At 39.5% G+C, this 21,540-nt stretch overlaps 1 non-coding gene across 1 annotated transcript; it reads left to right on the plus strand.

Annotated features, from left to right (window-relative positions):
- Nucleotides 1–6,410: 6,410 nt before the first annotated feature.
- LOC130983328 (small nucleolar RNA R71) lies at nucleotides 6,411–6,514 on the plus strand. Its single transcript, XR_009087325.1, has one exon. It is a non-coding gene; the product is annotated as a small nucleolar RNA R71 (small nucleolar RNA).
- Nucleotides 6,515–21,540: the final 15,026 nt, after the last annotated feature.

The following is a 21,540-nucleotide window of genomic DNA, read 5'->3' on the forward strand; positions in this document are numbered from 1 at the left end:
TAAGAACCCTGGACACCTCTAATTGGGGACTCTAGCAAAGCTGAGTCACAATCTGAAAAGGTTCACCCAGTTATGTGTCTGTGGCATGTATGTATCCGGTGGTAATACTGGAAGACAGAGTGCTTTGGGCCACGGCCAAGACTCATAAAGTAGTTGTGTTCAAGAATCATCATACTTAACTAGGAGAATCAATAACACTATCTGGATTCTGAGTTCCTATAGAAGCCAATCATTCTGAATTTCAAAGGATAGAGTGAGATGCCAAAACTATTCAGAGGCAAAAAGCTAAAAGCCCCGCTCATCTAATTAATACTGATCTTCATAGATGTTTTTGGAATTCATTGCATATTCTCTTCTTTTTATCTTATTTGATCTTCAGTTGCTTGGGGACAAGCAACAATTTAAGTTTGGTGTTGTGATGAGCGGATAATTTATACGCTTTTTGGCATTGTTTTTAGTATGTTTTTAGTATGTTTTAGTTAGTTTTTATTATATTTTTATTAGTTTTAGTTAAAATTCACTTTTCTGGACTTTACTATGAGTTTGTGTGTTTTTCTGTGATTTCAGGTATTTTCTGGCTGAAATTGAGGGACCTGAGCAAAAATCTGATTCAGAGGCTGAAAAAGGACTGCAGATGCTGTTGGATTCTGACCTCCTTGCATTCGAAGTGGATTTTCTGGAGCTACAGAAGCCCAATTGGCGCGATCTTAATTGCGTTGGAAGGTAGATATCATGGGCTTTCCAGCAATATATAATAGGCCATACTTTGTTCGAGATTTGATGGCCCAAACCGGCGTTCCAAATCAGCTCAATAATTCCCGGCGTTAAACGCCGGAACTGGCACAGAAGTGGGAGTTAAATGCCCCAAGAAAAGTCTCTACACATAGAAGCTTCAATGCTCAGCCCAAGCACACACCAAGTGGGCCCGAAAGTGGATTTTTTTCGTCATTTACTCATTTTTGTAAACCCTGAGCTACTAGTTCTCTATAAATAGGACCTTTTGCTATTGTCTTTTTATCTTTGATCAGTCCTATGCTATCTTAGATCAGATCTGGGTTCTTCTGGTTCCCTCTCTGGGGCCGAAGCCAATGATCACCATCATCACTTATGTATTTTCAACGGTGGAGTTTCTACACACCATAGATTAAGGTGTGGAGCTCTGTTGTACCTCGAGTATTAATGCAATTACTATTGTTCTTCTTTTCAATTCAGCTTATTCTTGTTCCAAGATATTCATTTGCACCCAAGAACATGATGAATGTGATGATTATGTGACACTCATCATCATTCTCACTTATGAACGCGTGCCTGACAACCACTTCCATTCTACATGCAAACAAGGCTTGAATGTTTATCTCTTGGATTCCTTAATCAGAATCTTCGTGGTACAAGCTAGAATTGATGGCGGCATTCTTGAGAATCCGGAAAGTCTAAACCTTGTCTGTGGTATTCCGAGTAGGATTCAAGGATTGAATGACTGTGATGAGCTTCAAACTCGCGATTGTGGGGCGTTAGTGACAGACGCAAAAGAATCACTGGATTCTATTCCGACATGATCGAGAACCGACAGATGAATAGCCGTGCTGTGAAAGAGCGCGTTGAATATTTTCACTGTGAGGACGGGACTGTAGCCACTGACAACGGTGATGCCCAACATACAGCTTGCCATGGAAAGGAGTAAGAAGGATTGGATGAAGACAGTAGGAAAGCAGAGAGACGGAAGGGACAGAGCATCTCCATACGCTTATCTGAAATTCTCACCAATGAATTACATAAGTATCTCTATCTTTATTTTATGTCTTATTTATCTTTTAATCATTAATCCTCCATAACCATTTGAATCCGCCTGACTGAGATTTACAAGATGACCATAGCTTGCTTCGTACTGATGACAAGTCATCATATACCCATTTTTCAAGCTAATTTCACTTGTTTTGTTAGCATTTATGCACTTTCTTGCATCCTAAGTAAGTGATTTGGAGTGAAAATGCATAACTTCTCTAAATCAAGCAACCACCATGAATTTAATGATTAATCATGAGGTTTAAGCTAATTTTAATTGCATTTTAATTGATTTATAAGCCTCTTGAATTTAGTGATACTTTGAGTGGTTGTTTGGTTTATTATAGGTGAAGAAAAGAAAAGAAAATGAAAAGCGTGGCCTAAGAAGCGTGACAAAAGAAAAGGAAAGCGTGGCCGAATCAAGGAATAGCGTGCCGCAACTCATAGGGGAAGCAACCTTCCCCTCCACAAGGGCAGAATGCCCTCTAGGAGGGCAGCATTAAGTGACCGAACCAAGACAAGGCAACCTTGCCCTGCCCACTCCAAGGGCAGAGCACAAAATGGTGTCTTGGAGCCAAGAGAAGCAAATTCTGCCCTGCCCTTGTGGAGAGCAGGATCGGGCACATCAAGGAAAGAAATCCAAGGAAAAATAGCTCCTATGCAAGCCACAAGTTTCGAACAAGGGAGCATGAAGAAGCCAAGCTCTAACACCCACTAGCGTGCCAAGAAATCCAAAGAAAAACTAGCGTGTTTGCTTCCTCCCAGAGTCGAACCCGAGGCATGCAATATGGCAACCTTGCCCTGCCCTTGGCGCGGGCAGGGCAGCATTCAAAAGCTGGCACACCAAATTTGCTTCCTAGCGCACCAACCGCACGCAACATCCCCTTCTTGGCGCATCAACACATTCCTGCCCTGCCCTTGGCGCGGGCAGGGAGCATCCGCGCGTCAACTTGCTTCGCGCGCACGCGCGCTCCTCAAATCTGGCCGTCCCACGCATCAACGTGCAGCACGCGCACGCGCACTTCTCAATTCTGGCAGCACCAAGCGCACGCACGCTTCATGTTCACGCGCATCAACATTTTCTGCCCCGCCCTTGGCGCGGGCAGGGCAGTCTCTGGCGCACCAAATTTCCTCCTCATGCGCACCACGCAGCTTCTGGCGCACCAATTTTTTCACCATGCGCACTATGGCCGCACCAACTTCTTGTGCCTAGGGGTGTCCATGGATCGGATCGAATCCGCATATCCGCGGTGTTTATCCGAATCCGATCCGAAAATTGCGGATATGGATCCGATCCGCAAGGCTTTCGGATCGGATCCGCACACTAATCGGATCGGATTGCGGATTTTGTGTTGGTATCCGCATATCCGATCCGCATATCCGCGTATCCGCAAAATTAAAGAAATAAATAAGTAAATATTCTTTTTATGTTTTATTTCAATTAATAATTATCATATATGTTTTATTATTTTAATTTATCATTTAAAAAAAGTATGTCAAATATTATTTTAAAAGTAAACATATTTAAAAAAATAAAAAAAATGAATTTTATTGAAATTTTTTTAATAAAAATATGCTTTTAAAAATATTTTTATGTTTTGCGGATATATCCGATATCCGATCCGATCCGATCCGCAAATGTGCGGATCGGATCGGATCGGATCCAACTTTAAAAGCTGCGGATATTGGATCCGATCCGATCCGATGATTTTAGTGCGGATCGGATCGAATTTTTGGCCATATCCGATCCGATCCGATCCGCGGACACCCCTACTTGTGCCTAGCATCAATTTTCTGCCCTGCCCTCCACAAGGGCAGGGCAGCCTCCTGGGAGTGCATTTTTGGGCCAAAAATTCAAATTAAAAATTAATTTGAATTCATTTCTTCACCAATTCAAAAGCCCATCCAAATCCCAAAATCCAAGAATGGAAAGTGTATAAATAGTAGTTAGTTTAATGTAATAGAAAACTTTTAGCTACCTTTATGCACCTTTTGTCAATTTTCACTTTTACCTTTGAATTTCTAGCTTTCTGTTGAGATTTCTGAGAATTAGGGAGGGAATTGATCTCTCTTCTCCCTCGTTCTTGCCTTAGGAATTTTACTCTTCTGTTTCTGAGAATTGGGTGTGAGAAATTGAGGAAATTCTGTCTCAATTCCCATTCAAATTCTCTTTAATTCACTTTCTGCATAATTGAATCTGTTTCCATTTCCTTTACTGCTTCTTCTTCTAATTTCTTGCCAATTGCTTTGTTCATCTGGATCTAGGAAGGCAAATAGAGATCTAGGCTCTGCTACCTAGTCTCTTGAGACCTGAGACCCAATTTGGCTCTTGGTTCTTCTATGAACCTTGCTGCATTTTATTTCCTTGCTGATTTAATTCTCATTGCTCTCATTTCAAGTTCTAATCTCTTTATTTGCTGCAATTTACTTTTTCTTGTTTAGATCTTGCAATCCCATTCCTCAACTCCCTTTTACATTCTAGCAATTTATCTTTCTTGCCATTTAAGTTACTGCAATTTACCTTTCTTGCACTTTAAGTTTCAGTCATTTACTTTCTTGCTCTTTAAGTTTCTGCACTTTTACTCTTCTGTTCTTTATTTTACTGCACTTCCCCCTTCCCCCTTTACATTTACTGTCATTTAATTTCTGTTAAACACAAATCACTCAATCAAAACTTGATTTGCTTGACTAAACCACCCACTAAACTAAAATTGCTCAATCCTTCAATCCCTGTGGGATCGACCTCACTCTTGTGAGTTATTATTACTTGATGCGACCCGGTACACTTGCCGGTGAGTTTTGTGTTGGATCGCTTTCCACACATCACGTACCAGCAATCTCCGTGGGATCGACCCTTACTCGCGTAAGGTTTATTACTTGGACAACCCAGTGCACTTGCTGGTTAGTTGTGCGAAGTTGTGATAAAGAGTTGAGATTGCAATTGAGCGTACCATGTTGATGGCGCCATTGATGATCACAATTCCGCGCACCAGGGTTCAACACCAAACTTAGAGTTTGGTTTTAGCCTCCCAACACCAAACTTAGAGTTTGACTGTGGGGGTTTTGTTTGACTCTGTATTGAGAGAAGCTTTTCATGCTTCCTCTCCATGTTTACATAAGGATAACCTTGAGCTTTAAACACAAGGTAGTCCCCATTCAATTGAAGGACTAGTTCACCTCTATCAACATCAATCACAGCTCCTGTTGTGGCTAGGAAGGGTCTTCCAAGGATGATGCATTCATCCTCCTCCTTCCTAGTGTCTAGGATTATGAAATCAGCAGGGATGTAAAGGCCTTTAACCTTCACTAATACGTCCTCTACCAATCCATAAGCTTGTTTTATTGACTTGTCTGCCATCTCTAATGAGATTCCTGCAGCTTGTACCTCAAAGATCCCTAGTTTCTCCATTACAGAGAGTGGCATAAGATTTATACCTGACCCCAGGTCACATAAAGCCTTCTCAAAGGTCATGGTGTCTATGGTACAAGATATTAAGAATTTACCAGGATCTTGTTTCTTTTGAGGTAGAGTTTGCTGAACCCATGTATCTAGTTCACTAATGAGCAAGGGAGGTTCACCTTCCTAAGTCTCATTACCAAACAACTTGGCATTCAACTTCATGATGGCTCCTAGATATTGAGCACCTTGCTCTTCAGTTACATCTTCATCCTCTTCAGAGGAAGAATAGTTCTCAGAGCTCATGAATGGTAAAAGGAGGTTCAATGGAATCTCTATGGTCTCTAGGTGAGCCTCAGATTCCTTAGGTTCCTCAAGTTGGAACTCCTTTTTGTTTGGAGGACGTCCCATGAGGTCTTCCTAATTGGGATTCACGTCCTCCCCTTCCTCTTTGGATTCTGCCATTGTGATTATATCAATGGCCTTGCACTCTCTTTTTGGATTCTCTTCTGTATTGTTTGGGAGAGTACTAGGAGGAGTTTCAGTGATTTTCTTACTCAGCTGGCTCACTTGTGCCTCTAGATTTCTAATGGAGGACCTTGTTTCACTCATGAAACTTAAAGTGGCCTTAGATAGATCAGAGACTATGTTTGTTAAGTTAGAAGGGCTCTGCTCGGAATTCTCTATTTGTTGCTGAGAAGATGATGGAAAAGACTTGCTGTTGCTAAGCCTGTTTCTTCCACCATTATTAAAGCCTTGTTGAGGCTTTTGTTAATCCTTCCATGAGAAATTTGGATGATTTCTCCATGAGGAATTATAGGTATTTCTATAAGGTTCATCCATGTAATTTACCTCTGCCATTGCAGGGTTCTCAGGATCATAAGCTTCTTCTTTGGAAGATGCCTCTTTAGTACTGTTGGATGCATTTTGCCATCCATTCAGACTCTGAGAAATCATGTTAACTTGCTGAGTCAACATTTTGTTCTGAGCCAATATGGCATTCAGAGCATTAATTTCAAGAACTCCCCTCTTTTGAGGCGTCCCATTACTCATAGGATTCCTCTCAGAGGTGTACATAAATTGGTTATTTGTAACCATGTCAATGAGTTCTTGAGCTTCTGCAGGCGTTTTCTTTAGGTGAATGGATCCACCTGCAAAATGGTCCAGTGACATCTTAGAGAACTCAGACAGACCATAATAGAATATATCCAAAATGGTCCACTCTAAAAGCATGTCAGAAGGACACTTTTTGGTCATCTGCTTGTATCTTTCCCAAGCTTCATAGAGGAATTCACCATCTTTTTGCTTGAAGGTCTGAACATCCATTCTAAACTTGCTCAGCTTTTGAGGAGGAAAGAACTTAGCCAAGAAGGTCGTGACCAGCTTATCCCAGGAGTCTAAGCTATCTTTAGGTTGTGAGTCCAACCATGTTCTAGCTCTGTCTCTTACAGCAAAAGGGAAAAGCATGAGCCTGTAGACTTCAGGATCTACTCCGTTAGTCTTAACAGTCTCACAGATCTGCAAGAATTCAGTTAAAAACTGATAGGGATCTTCTGATGAAAGTCCATGGAACTTGCAGTTCTGTTGCATTAGAGCAACTAGTTGAGGCTTTAGCTCAAAATTGTTTGCTCCAATGGTAGAGATTGAGATGCTTCTTCCATAAAAGTTGGAAGTAGGTGTAGTATAATCACCAAGCATCCTCATTGCGTTTTTGTTGTTGTTATTATTTTCGGTTGCCATCTCCTCCTCTTTTTCGAAAATTTCTGTCAAGTCCTCTACAGAGGGTTGTGCTTTAGCTTTCCTTAGCTTCCTCCTTAGGGTTCTTTCAGGTTCAGGATCTGCTTCAACAAGAATGTCCTTGTCCTTGCTCCTGCTCATATGAAAAAGAAGGGAACAGAAAATAATAATAGGGATCCTCTTTACCACAATAGAGAGATTCCTTTATGTTAGTAGAAGAAGAAAAGAATAGAAGAAGGAAAAGAGGAAAATTCGAACTCAGAGAGGAAAAGGGGGTTCGAATTTTAAGATGAAGAGAAGTGTTAGTAAATGAATAAATAAATAGAAAGAGATGAGAGAGAAGAGTTTTCGAAAATTAACTAAAATAAAAGAAAAATATTAAAGTTAAAATTCGAAAATTAAGAAAAGGAATAAAATAAAAATTAAAATTTGAAACAATTAGTTAAAAAAAGAATTTTGAAAAAGAGGGAGGTAACTTTCAAAAATTAGAGAGAGGAAAGTAGTTAGGTGGTTTTGAAAAAGATAAGAAACAAACAAAAAGTCAATTAGTTAGTTGAAAAAGATTTGAAAATTAATTTTAAAAAGATAAGAAGTTAGAAAAGATTTTTGAAATCAATTTTGAAAAAGATATGATTTGAAAAAGATATTTTGAAAATATATGATTGAAAAAGATATTTTGGAAAAGATTTGATTTTTTTTTAAATTAAAATTGGTTACTTGACTGACAAGAAACTAAAAGATATGACTCTAGAATTTAAAGATTGAACCTTTCTTAACAAGAAAGTAACAAACTTCAAATTTTTGAATCAATCACATTAATTGTTAGTAAAGTTTTCGAAATTTTGAAATAAAGATAAGAAAAAAATTTTGAAAATAAATTTTAAAAATTTTCGAAAATAATAAAAAAATGAAAAAGATTTGATTTTTGAAAAAGATTTTGAAAAGATAGGATTTTTAAAATTGAAAATTTGACTTGACTTATAAGAAATAGCTAAGTTTTTAAAAATTTTTGACTAAGTCAACTCAAATTTTCAAAAATTATGAGCAAAATAAGAAAAAGATATTTTTTTTATTTTTGAATTTTTAATGAGGAGAGAGAAAAACACAAATATGACCCAAAACATGAAAATTTTGGATCAAAACACTTAATGCATGCAAGAACACTATGAATGTCAAGATGAACACTAATAACACTTTGAAGATCAAAATGAACATCAAGACTTATTTTTGAAAAATTTTCAAGAAAAGAAAAATATGCAGGACACCAAACTTAGAAATTTTTCATATTTAGAGACTAAGAATTCAAAAATGCATATGAGAAACAACAAAAAACACAAAACAAGAAAATATCAAGATCAAACAGGAAGACTTACTAAGAACAACTTGAAGATCATGAAGAACACCATGCATGAGTTTTCGAAAAATGCATAAATTTTTAAAGACATGCAATTGACACCAAACTTAAAAATTGACACTAGACTCAAACAAGAAACACAAAATATTTTTGGTTTTTATGATTTTATTAAATTTTTTTGTATTTTTTTCGAAAATAATTTTTTTTTGAAAAACGAAAACAAATAATTTTTTTTTAAATTTTTTGAAAACTTTTTGGAAAACAGAATTACCTAATCTGAGCAACAAGATGAACCGTCAGTTGTCCAAACTCGAACAATCCCCGGCAACAGCGCCAAAAACTTGGTGCGCGTAAATTGTGATCATCAACAATGGCGCCAATATACTTGGTGCTCTCAAACATGAATGACACTTTGTCACAACTTCGCACAACTAACCAGCAAGTGCACTGGATCGTCCAAGTAATACCTTACGTGAGTAAGGGTCGATCCCATGGAGATTGTGGTATGAAGCAAGCTATGGTCATCTTGTAAATCTCAGTCAGGTGGATTCAAATGGTTATAATGGTTTTCGAAAATAATAATAAATAAAGCATAAAATAGATCAAAGAGATACTTATGTAAATCCTTGGTGAAAATTTCAAATAAATGTATGGAGATCCTTTGTACCTTCTGAATCTCTGCTTTCCTACTGTCTTCCTCCAATCATTCTTACTCCTTTCTATGACAAGCTGTATGTAGGGCATCACCGTTGTCAATGGCTACTTCCCATCCTCTCAGTGAAAATGGTCCAAATGTTCTGTCACAGCACGGCTAATCATCTGTCGGTTCTCGATCATGTCGGAATAGAATCCATTGATTCTTTTGCGTCTGTCACTACGCCCAACAATCGCGAGTTTGAAGCTCGTCACAGTCATTTAATCCCTGAATCCTACTCGGAATACCACAGACAAGGTTTAGACTTTCTGGAATCTCAAGAATGGCCGCCAATAATTCTAGCTTATACCACGAAGATTCTGATTAAGGAATCCAAGAGATATTCATTCAATCTTAGGTAGAACGGAGATGGTTGTTGATGAGCGGATAATTTATACGCTTTTTGGCATTATTTTTAGGTAGTTTTTAGTAAGTTCAAGCTACTTTTAGGGATGTTTTCCTTAGTTTTTATGTTAAATTCACATTTCTGGACTTTACTATGAGTTTGTGTGTTTTTCTGTGATTTCAGGTAAATTCTGGCTGAAATTGAGGGATTTGAGCAAAACTCTGAAAAAGGCTGACAAAAGGACTGCTGATGCTGTTGGATTCTGACCTCCCTGCACTCGAAATGGATTTTCTGGAGCTACAGAACTCCAATTGGCGCGCTCTCAACGGCGTTGGAAAGTAGACATCCAGGGCTTTCCAGCAATATATAATAGTCCATACTTTATTCGGAAATTGATGACGTAACTTGGCGTTGAACGCCAAGTTCATGCTGCTGTCTGGAGTTAAACGCCAGAAAAACGTCATGATCCGGAGTTGAACGCCCAAAACACGTCATAACTCGGAGTTTAACTCCAAGAGAAGCCTCAGCTCGTGGATTGATCAAGCTCAGCCCAAATATACACCAAGTGGGCCCCGGAAGTAGATTTATGCATCAATTACTTACTCATGTAAACCCTAGGAGCTAGTTTATTATAAATAGAACATTTAACTAATGTATTTGACATCTTGGGACGCATAGTTCTCAGATCATGGGGGCTGGCCATTCGGCCATGCCTGAACCTTTCACTTATGTATTTTCAACGGTGGAGTTTCTACACACCATAGATTAAGGGTGTGGAGCTCTGCTGTACCTCAAGTTTCAATGCCATTAAGATGATATCCTATTCAATTCTATTTATTCCTATTTCAAGATATACGTTGCACTTCAACTTGATGAATGTGATGATCCATGACACTCATCATCATTCTCACCGATGAACGCGCGTGATTGACAACCACTTCCGTTCTACCTTAGGCCGGGCGCATATCTCTTAGATTCCCCAACAGAATCTTCGTGGTATAAGCTAGATAGATGGCGGCATTTATGAGGATCCGGAAAGTCTCACCTTATCTGTGGTATTCCGAGTAGGATCCTGGGAATCCGGAAAGTCTAACCTTGTCTGTGGTATTCCGAGTAGGATTCCGGTAATGAATGACTGTGACGTGCTTCAAACTCGCAAGTGCTGGGCGTTAGTGACAAACGCAAAAGAATCAAGGGATTCTATTCCAGTAGGAGCGGGAACCAACCAGTGATTAGCCGTGCTGTGACAGAGTGCGTGAGCGTAGTTTTCACTGCGAGGATGGGATGTAGCCATCAACCATGGGTGATGCCTCCAGACGATTAGCCATGCGAGTGACAGCCGCAGAGGACCATTTTCCCGAGAGGATTGAAAGTAGCCACCGCTGATGGTGAACCCCTATACACAGCTTGCCATGGAAAGGAGTAAGAAGGATTGAGTAGAAGCAGTGGGAAAGCAGGCGTCCTTGAGCCATACAGCATCTCTATATGCTTATCTGAAATTCCCACCAATGGATCTACATAAGTATTCTATCCCTTTTATTATTTCTTCTTTTTATTAATTTTCGAAACCATAAACAATTTAATTCTTCCTAACTGAGATTTACAAGGTGACCATAGCTTGCTTCATACCAACAATCTCTGTGGGATCGACCCTTACTCACGTAAGGTTTATTACTTGGACGACCCAGTGCACTTGCTGGTTAGTTGAGCGAGACTGTGAAGTTGATTTTAGACCATGGTATTGTGCACCAAGTTTTTGGAGCCATTACCGAGGAATATTATTCGAGTTGTGTGAAAGTATAAATCACAATTTCGCCCACCAAGTTTTTGTGTGATGAGCGGATAATTTATACGCTTTTTGGCATTGTTTTTAGGTAGTTTTTAGTAAGTTCAAGCTACTTTTAGGGATGTTTTCATTAGTTTTTATGTTAAATTCACATTTCTGGACTTTACTATGAGTTTGTGTGTTTTTCTGTGATTTCAGGTAAATTCTGGCTGAAATTGAGGGATTTGAGCAAAACTCTGAAAAAGGCTGACAAAAGGACTGCTGATGCTGTTGGATTCTGACCTCCCTGCACTCGAAATGGATTTTCTGGAGCTACAGAACTCCAATTGGCGCGCTCTCAACGACGTTGGAAAGTAGACATCCAGGGCTTTCCAGAAATATATAATAGTCCATACTTTATTCGGAAATTGATGACGTAACTTGGCGTTGAACGCCAAGTACATGCTGCTGTCTGGAGTTAAACGCCAGAAAAACGTCATGATCCGGAGTTGAACGCCCAAAACACGTCATAACTCGGAGTTCAACTTCAAGAGAAGCCTCAGCTCGTGGATCGATCAAGCTCAGCCCAAACATACACCAAGTGGGCCCCGGAAGTGGATTTATGCATCAATTACTTACTCATGTAAACCCTAGGAGCTAGTTTATTATAAATAGAACATTTAACTAATGTATTTGACATCTTTGGTCTCAGTTTTGTTTTATTCTTCATCCTAGGAGGCTATTGATCACATTTAGGGGGCTGGCCATTCGGCCATGCCTGAACCCTTTACTTATGTATTTTCAACGGTGGAGTTTCTGCACACCATAGATTAAGGGTGTGGAGCTCTGCTGTACCTCAAGTATTAATGCAGTTCTATTTTCTTTTATTCAATTCTCTTTTATTCTTATTCCAAGATATTCATTCGCACCCAAGAACATGATGAATGTGATGATTAGATAACCCTCATTATCATTCTCACTTATGAACGCACGTGATTGACAACCACTTCCGTTCTACATGCAACAGAGCTTGAATGCGTATCTCTTAGATTCTCCAACAGAATCTTCGTGGTATAAGCTAGATAGATGGCGGCATTTATGAGGATCCGGAAAGTCTCACCTTGTCTGTGGTATTCCGAGTAGGATCCTGGGAATCCGGAAAGTCTCACCTTGTCTGTGGTATTCCGAGTAGGATTCCGGTAATGAATGACTGTGACGTGCTTCAAACTCGCAAGTGCTGGGCGTTAGTGACAAACGCAAAAGAATCAAGGGATTCTATTCCAGTAGGAGCGGGAACCAACCAGTGATTAGCCGTGCTGTGACAGAGTGCGTGAGCGTAGTTTTCACTGCGAGGATGGGATGTAGCCATCAACCATGGGTGATGCCTCCAGACGATTAGCCATGCGAGTGACAGCCGCAGAGGACCATTTTCCCGAGAGGATTGAAAGTAGCCACCGCTGATGGTGAACCCCTATACACAACTTGCCATGGAAAGGAGTAAGAAGGATTGAGTTGAAGCAGTAGGAGAGCAGGCGTCCCTGAGCCATACAGCATCTCCATTCGCTTGTCTGAAATTCCTACCAATGAGGCTACATAAGTATCCCTTTTATTATTTCCTTTTATTATTAATTTTCGAAACCATAAACAATTTTAATCTGCCTGACTGAGATTTACAAGGTGACCATAGCTTGCTTCATACCAGCAATCTCTGTGGGATCGACCCTTACTCACGTAAGGTTTATTACTTGGACGACCCAGTACACTTGCTGGTTAGTTGAACGGAGTTGTGAATTCAACCAGTGCCATAATAATGATGCCTCTCAAAATAGTTAGAACATTGATCACAAATGATCCATGGTTCCCTCGTGCCAATTTCTTAAATTCCATAATTTTACAAGGAGTGCAACTTAAAGAATAAGGATCACAATTTCGTCCACCAAGTTTTTGGCGCCGTTGCCGGGGATTGTTCGAGTATGGACAACTGACGGTTCATCTTGTTGCTCAGATTAGGTAATTTTCTTTTCAAAAATCTTTTTCAAAAATTTTTCTTTTATTTTTCGTTTTTCCAAAAATATTTTCGAAAAAAAAAATAATAAAAATACAAAAAAATCATAAAATCATAAAAATCAAAAATATTTTGTGTTTCTTGTTTGAGTCTTGAGTCAATTTTTAAGTTTGGTGTCAATTGCATGCTTTAAAAATTTTTTCTTGCATTCTTTTCGAAAATTCATGCATTCATGGTGTTCTTCATGATCTTCAAGTTGTTCTTGATAAGTCCTCTTGTTTGATCTGGATGATTTCTTGTTTTGTGTTGTTTGTTGTTTTTCATGTGCATTTTTGCATTCATATTTTCCATGCATTAAAGATTTCTAAGTTTGGTGTCTTGCATGTTTTCTTTGCATCAAAAATTTTTCAAAAATATGTTCTTGATGTTCATCATGATCTTCAAAGTGTTCTTGGTGTTCATCTTGACATTCATAGCATTCTTGCATGCATTCATGGTTTTGATCTAAAAATTTCATGCATTGAGTATTTTTGTTGTTTTTCTCTCTCATAATTAAAAATTCAAAAATCAAAAAAATATCTTTTCCTTATCTCCCTCCAAATTTTCGAAATTTTGGGTTGACTTGGTCAAAAATTTTTAAAAATTAGTTGTTTCTTACAAGTCAAGTCAAAATTTCAATTTTAAAAATCTTATCTTTTCAAAATCTTTTTCAAAAATCATATCTTTTTCATTTTTTTTATATTTTTCGAAAATTTCAAAAATCTTTTTCAAAATATTTTCAAAATCTTTTTCTTATCTTTACATCTAATTTTCGAAAATTAGCTAACAATTAATGTGATTGGTTCAAAAATTTGAAGTTTGTTACTTTCTTGTTAAGAAAGGTTCAATCTTTAAATTCTAGAATCTTATCTTGTAGTTTCTTGTTAGTTAAGTCATTTTAAAAATTAAATCTTTTTCAAAATATCTTTCTCGTAAAATTTTTATCTTATCTTTTTCAAAAATTTTATCTTTTTCAAAATTTGATTTCAAAAAAAAAAAATTCTTATCTAACTTCTTATCTTCTTATCTTTTTAAATTTTGATTTCAAATCTTTTTCAATCAACTAACTAACTTTTTGTTTGTTTCTTATCTTTTTCAAAACCACCTAACTACTTCTCTCCCTTCTATTTTCGAAAATATCTCTCTCTTTTTCAAAAATTCTTTTTAATTAACTAATTGTTTCAAATTTTAATTTCAATTACATTTAGTTCTAATTTTCGAAAATCACTAACTCTTTTTCAAAATTATTTTCGAACTCTCCCTCCTCTTTTCTTCTTCTATTTAATTATTTAATTACTAACACTTCTCTTCACCTCTCTTCATCCAAAATCCGAATCTCCTTCTTCATTCTTCTACCCCCTTTCTTTTTCTACTAACATAAAGGAATCTCTATACTGTGACATAGAGGATTCCTCTTTCTTCTCTTGTTTTCTTCTCTTTCATATGAGCAAGAACAGGGATAAAGGCACTCTTGTTGAAATTGATCCAGAACCTGAAAGGACTCTGAAGAGAAAATTAAGAGAAGCTAAATTACAACAATCCAGAAGCAACCTTTTAGAAATTTTTGAACAAGAGAAAGAGATGGCAGCCGAAAATAATAATAATAATGCAAGGAGAATGCTTGGTGACTTCACAAAGCCAACGTCCAAGTTTGATGGAAGAAGCATCTCCATTCCTGCCATTGGAGCCAATAACTTTGAGCTGAAACCTCAGCTAGTTGCTTTAATGCAACAAAACTGCAAGTTTTATGGACTTCCCTCTGAAGATCCTTACCAGTTTTTAACTGAGTTCTTGCAGATCTGTGAGACTGTAAAGACAAATGGAGTTGATCCTAAAGTCTACAGACTCATGCTTTTCCCTTTTGCTGTAAGAGACAGAGCCAGAGTATGGTTGGATTCACAACCCAAGGATAGCATGGACTCATGGGATAAGCTGGTCACTGCCTTCTTGGATAAATTCTTTCCTCCTCAAAAGCTGAGCAAGCTGAGAGTGGATGTTCAAACCTTCAAACAAAAAGATGGTGAATCCCTCTATGAAGCTTGGGAAAGATACAAGCAGCTGACCAAAAGATGTCCATCTGACATGTTTTCAGAATGGACCATATTAGATATATTCTATTATGGTCTCTCTGAATTTTCGAAAATGTCATTGGACCATTCTGCAGGTGGATCTATTCACCTGAAGAAAACGCCTGAAGAGGCCCAAGAACTCATTGACATGGTTGCAAATAACCAGTTCATGTACACTTCTGAGAGGAATTCCGTGAACAATGGGATACCTCAGAAGAAAGGAGTTCTTGAAATTGATACTCTGAATGCCATATTGGCTCAGAACAAAGTGTTGACTCAACAGGTCAACATGATCTCTCAAAATCTGAATGGATTGCAACATGCATCCAACAGTACTAGAGAGGCAGCTTCTGAAGAAGCTTATGATCCTGAGAACCCTGCCATGGCAGAGGTTAATTACATGGGTGAACCTTATGGAAACACCTATAACTCATCATGGAGAAATCATCCAAATTTCTCCTGGAAGGATCAACAAAAACCTCAACAAGGTTTTAACAATGGTGGACGTAATAGGCTGGGCAATAGCAAGCCATATCCATCATCTTCTCAGCAACAGACAGAGAATTCTGAACAAAACACTTCTAATTTAGCCAATATAGTCTCTGATCTATCAAAGGCCACTTTTAGTTTCATGAATGAAACAAGATCCTCCATTAGAAATCTGGAGGCACAAGTGGGCCAGCTGAGTAAGAAAGTCATTGAAACTCCTCCCAGTATTCTCCCAAGCAATACAGAAGAGAATCCAAAAGGAGAGTGCAAGGCCATTGACATAGTCAATATGGCCGAATGCACAAGGGAGGAGGAGGACGAAAATCCTAGTGAGAAAGACCTCCTGGGACGTCCCTCAAGCAAGAAGGAGTCTCCTATTAAGGATCTAAAAGAATCTGAGGCTCATATAGAGACCATAGAGATTCCATTAAATCTCCTTCTGCCATTCATGAGCTCTGAAGACTATTCATCCTCTGAAGAGGATGAAGATGTAACTGGAGAGCAAGTTGCTCAATACTTAGGAGCTATCATGAAGCTGAATGCCAAGTTATTTGGTAATGAGACTTGGGAAAGTGAACCTCCCTTGCTCATTAATGAACTAGATACTTGGATTCAGAGAACTCTACCTCAAAAGAAGCAAGATCCTGGCAAGTTCTCAATACCTTGTACCATTGGCACCATGAGCTTTGAAAAAGCTCTATGTGATCTGGGGTCAGGGATAAATCTTATGCCACTCTCTGTAATGGAGAAGCTGGGGATCATTGAGGTACAGCCTGCCTTGTTCTCATTGCAATTGGCAGACAAGTCATTGAGACAAGCTTATGGGGTAGTAGAGGACGTTCTAGTAAAGGTTGAAGGCCTTTATATCCCTACTGATTTCATAATCCTAGACACTAGGAAGGAAGATGATGAATGTATCATCCTTGGAAGACCTTTCCTAGCCACAGCAGAAGCTGTGATAGATGTCAACAGAGGAGAATTAGTCCTTCAATTGAATGGGGAATACCTTGTGTTTAAGGCACATGGCCATCCCTCTGTGACAAAAGAGAGTAAGCATGAAGAGCTTCTCTCAGTTCAGAGTCAAGAAGAACCCCCACAGTCAAACTCTAAGTTTGGTGTTGGGAGGCCACAACCAAACTCTAAGTTTGGTGTTAAGATCCCATATCCAAACTCTAAGTTTGGTGTTGGGACCACACTAAAATTGACCTGATCACCTTGTGGCTCCATGAGAGCCACTGTCAAGCTATTGACATTAAAGAAGCGCTTGTTGGGAGGCAACCCAAATTTATTTATCTAATTACTATTTTATACTATTTTATTGTTATTTTGTGTTTTATTAGGTAAATGATCATGAGAAGTCACGAAAAAAATCAAAAAAAAAATTAAAAACAGAGTCAAAAACAGAAGAAAAAATTTTTCACCCTGGAGGTAGCACAGACTGGCGTTCAACGCCAGTAAGGTGCATCTGGCCGGCGTTCAACGCCAGAACAGAGCACCATTCTGGCGCTGAACGCCAGAAACAAGCAACAACCTGGCGTTAAATGCCAGGAACGTGCACAGAGAGGACAAACTGGCGCTGAACGCCAGAAACAAGCATGAAACTGGCGTTCAACGCCAGAAACATGCATTACATGGGCGTTGAACGCCCAGAACATGCACCAATGGGCGTTTGAACGCCAGAATGATGCATGAAGGCATTTTACATGCCTATATGGTGAAGGAATGGTATTTGTTTTCACCTCAGGATCTGTGGACCCCATAGAATCCCCACCTAACATATTCCCACCTTACCTTTTAATCCTAATCACACTCTCCTAATCCTAAATCTCATTCTTCCTACTCCCCATGTCACACTTCCCAACACCCATCACCAATCACCTCAATTCCTCTTCCCAATTCCCCATTCACCATTCACATCACCCCACTCTTCCCCATAAACCCCACCTACCTTCATAAAATTCAAATTCAATTTCCCACCCATTCCCACCCAAATTGGCCGAACACCCACCCACCCCTCTCCCTATAAATACCCTTCCCTTCTACTTCATTTTCACACAACACAACCCCTTCTTCTCCCCGGCAACGGCGCCAAAAACTTGGTGGACGAAATTGTGATCCTTATTCTTTAAGTTGCACTCCTTGTAAAATTATGGAATTTAAGAAATTGGCACGAGGGAACCATGGATCATTTGTGATCAATGTTCTAACTATTTTGAGAGGCATCATTATTATGGCACTGGTTGAATTCACAACTCCGTTCAACTAACCAGCAAGTGTACTGGGTCGTCCAAGTAATAAACCTTACGTGAGTAAGGGTCGATCCCACAGAGATTGTTGGTATGAAGCAAGCTATGGTCACCTTGTAAATCTCAGTCAGGCAGATTAAATATTGATTTATGGTTTCGAAAATTAATAATAAAAGGAAATAAATAAAGGGATAGAATACTTATGCGGATTCATTGGTGGGCATTTCAGATAAGCATATGGAGATGCTGCATGGCTCAAGGACGCCTGCTTTCCTACTGCTTCAACTCAATCTTTCTTACTCCTTTCCATGGCAAGCTGTGTATAGGGGTTCACCATCAGCGGTGGCTACTTTCAATCCTCTCGGAAAAATGATCCTCTGCGGCTGTCACTCGCATGGCTAATCGTCTGGAGGCATCACCCATGGTTGATGGCTACATCCCATCCTCGCAGTGAAAACTACGCTCACGCGCTCTGTCACAGCACGGCTAATCACTGGTTGGTTCCCGCTCCTACTGGAATAGAATCCCTTGATTCTTTTGCGTTTGTCACTAACGCCCAGCACTTGCGAGTTTGAAGCATGTCACAGTCATTCATTACCGGAATCCTACTCGGAATACCACAGACAAGGTTAGACTTTCCGGATTCCCAGGATCCTACTCGGAAAACCACAGACAAGGTGAGACTTTCCGGATCCTCATAAATGCCGCCATCTATCTAGCTTATACCACGAAGATTCTGTTGGGGAATCTAAGAGATACGCATTCAAGCTCTGTTGCATGTAGAACGGAAGTGGTTGTCAATCACGTGCGTTCATAAGTGAGAATGATAATGAGGGTTATCTAATCATCACATTCATCATGTTCTTGGGTGCGAATGAATATCTTAGAATAAGAATAAAAGAGAATTGAATGGAAGAAAATAGAATTGCATTAATACTTGAGGTACAGCAGAGCTCCACACCCTTAATCTATGGTGTGTAGAAACTCCACCGTTGAAAATACATAAGTGAAAGGTTCAGGCATGGCCGAATGGCCAGCCCCCATGATCTGAGAACTATGCGTCCCAAGATGTCAAATACATTAGTTAAATGTTCTATTTATAATAAACTAGTTCCTAGGGTTTACATGAGTAAGTAATTGATGCATAAATCTACTTCCGGGGCCCGCTTGGTGTATGTTTGGGCTGAGCTTGATCAATCCACGAGCTGAGGCTTCTCTTGGAGTTAAACTCCGAGTTATGACGTGTTTTGGGCGTTCAACTCCGGATCATGACGTTTTTCTGGCGTTTAACTCCAGACAGCAGCATGAACTTGGCGTTCAACGCCAAGTTACGTCATCAATTTCCGAATAAAGTATGGACTATTATATATTGCTGAAAAGCCCTGGATGTCCACTTTCCAACGCCGTTGAGAGCGCGCCAATTGAAGTTTTGTAGCTCCAGAAAATCCATTTCGAGTGCAGGGAGGTCAGAATCCAACAGCATCAGCAGTCCTTTTGTCAGCCTTTTTCAGAGTTTTGCTCAAATCCCTCAATTTCAACCAGAATTTACCTGAAATCATAGAAAAACACACAAACTCATAGTAAAGTCCAGAAATGTGAATTTAACATAAAAACTAAGGAAAACATCCCTAAAAGTAGCTTGAACTTACTAAAAACTACCTAAAAACAATGCCAAAAAGCGTATAAATTATCCGCTCATCAGTTGTCATGCACACGTTCATAAGGACGGATGATGATGAGTGTCACGAATCATCACATCCATCAGGTTGAAGTACGAATGATATCTTAGAACAAGAATAAGCTTGAATTGAATAGAAGAATAATAGTAATTGCATTAATTCTTGAGGTACAGCAGATCTCCACACCTTAATCTATGGTGTGTAGAAACTCCACTGTTGAAAATACATAAGTGATGGTCCAGGCATGGCCGAATAGCCAGCCTCCCTGGTCTAAGAACTAAAAGTTCCAAGATTGAAAATACAATAGTAAAAAGTTCTATTTATACTAAACTAGCTACTAGGGTTTACAGAAATAAGTCTAAGTGCAGAAATCCACTTCCGGGGCCCACTTTGGTATGTGCTTGGGCTGAGCTTGAGCTTTACACGTGCAGAGGCTTCTCTTGGGGTTAAACGCCAAGTTGTAATGTCTGTTTGGCGTTTAACTCTGGTTTGTGACGTGTTTCTGGTATTTTACTCCAGAATGCAGCATGGAACTCGCGTTGAATGCTAACTTGCGTCATCTAAGCTCGAACAAAGTATGGACCATTATATATTTCTGGAAAGCCCTGAATGTCTACTTTCCAACGCAATTAAGAGCGCGCCATTTGGAGTTCTGTAGCTCCACAAAATCCATTTCGAGTGAACGGAGGTCAGAATCCAACAGCATCAGCAGTCTTTTTTCAGCCTGAATCAGATTTTTGCTCAGATCCCTCAATTTCAACCAGAAAATATCTGAAATCATAGAAAAACACACAAACTCATAGTAAAGTCTAGAAATGTAAATTTTTCATAAAAACTAATAAAAATATTCCTAAAAGTAGATAGATCTTACTAAAAACTACCTAAAAATAATGCCAAAAAGCATATAAATTATCCGCTCATCAACTTCTTCAAAGCTTTTGCATATTTCTTTCACCTTTTTTAAGTATTTTTGTAGCAGCACATCCCTGGCTTAGTAGTTGCCGTTTACTTGGGAGGTGACGACTTGGGAGTCACTGCTGACTTCAACTTTTGATGATCTGACTTCTTTGGCTAGTATCAATCCTCCTATCATTGCTTCGTATTCGGCCTGGTTATTGGAGACCGGAAACTCGAACTTGATGGATTGCTCATAGACTATTCCTGCCGAGTTTTCGAGGATGATTTCGGCGCCTCCGAACGTTTGGTTGGATGCTCCGTCAACATGGAGCTTCCACTGTGTGTCCGGTGTGTCGGGAGTTTCCCCTGTGACTTCTACAAGGAAGTCTGCCATAGCTTGGGCTTTGATTTCTTGTCTTGGCTCGTATCGTAGATCATATTGGGATAGCTCTATTGCCCACGTCATCATTCTCCTTGTCGGATGGCTTGGTCGGTTCTCAGAATGACTATGTGCCCTTGGAAGTATTGTTTTAGCCTTCTGGATGAGATTAGTAGGGCGTAGGCTAACTTTTCCAACTTGGTGTACCTCATCTCTGCCCCTTGAAGTATTTGCCTAATGAAGTATATTGGCCGCTGGGTCTTGTCCTCCTCCCGTACTAGGACTGCCACCATTGCTTGCATTGTCACGGCCAGGTACAAGTATAGGGGTTCACCCTCTTTGGGTTTGCTAAGTACAGGAGGTTCCGAGAGTATCCTCTTGAAATGGCCAAACGCTTCTTCGCATTCCAGGGTCCATTCGAAGGTGATTCCTTTCTTCATTAGGTTGAAGAATGGGATGGCCCTTTCAGCTGAGACCCCGAGGAACCGAGACAATGCCGTGAGTTTTCTGGTGAGTCGTTGCACATCTTTGATGCATCCTGGGCTTGCCATTTTGAGGACGGCTTCACACTTGTCTGGGTTGGCTTTTATCCCTCTCTGTGTGATCATGAACCCCAAGAATTTCCCTGCTTCCATGGCGAATGCGCATTTAAGCGGATTACG

The sequence above is a fragment of the Arachis stenosperma genome, chromosome 5 (assembly GCF_014773155.1).
Source record: "Arachis stenosperma cultivar V10309 chromosome 5, arast.V10309.gnm1.PFL2, whole genome shotgun sequence".
In the NCBI taxonomy this organism is placed as follows: Eukaryota; Viridiplantae; Streptophyta; class Magnoliopsida; order Fabales; family Fabaceae; genus Arachis; species Arachis stenosperma.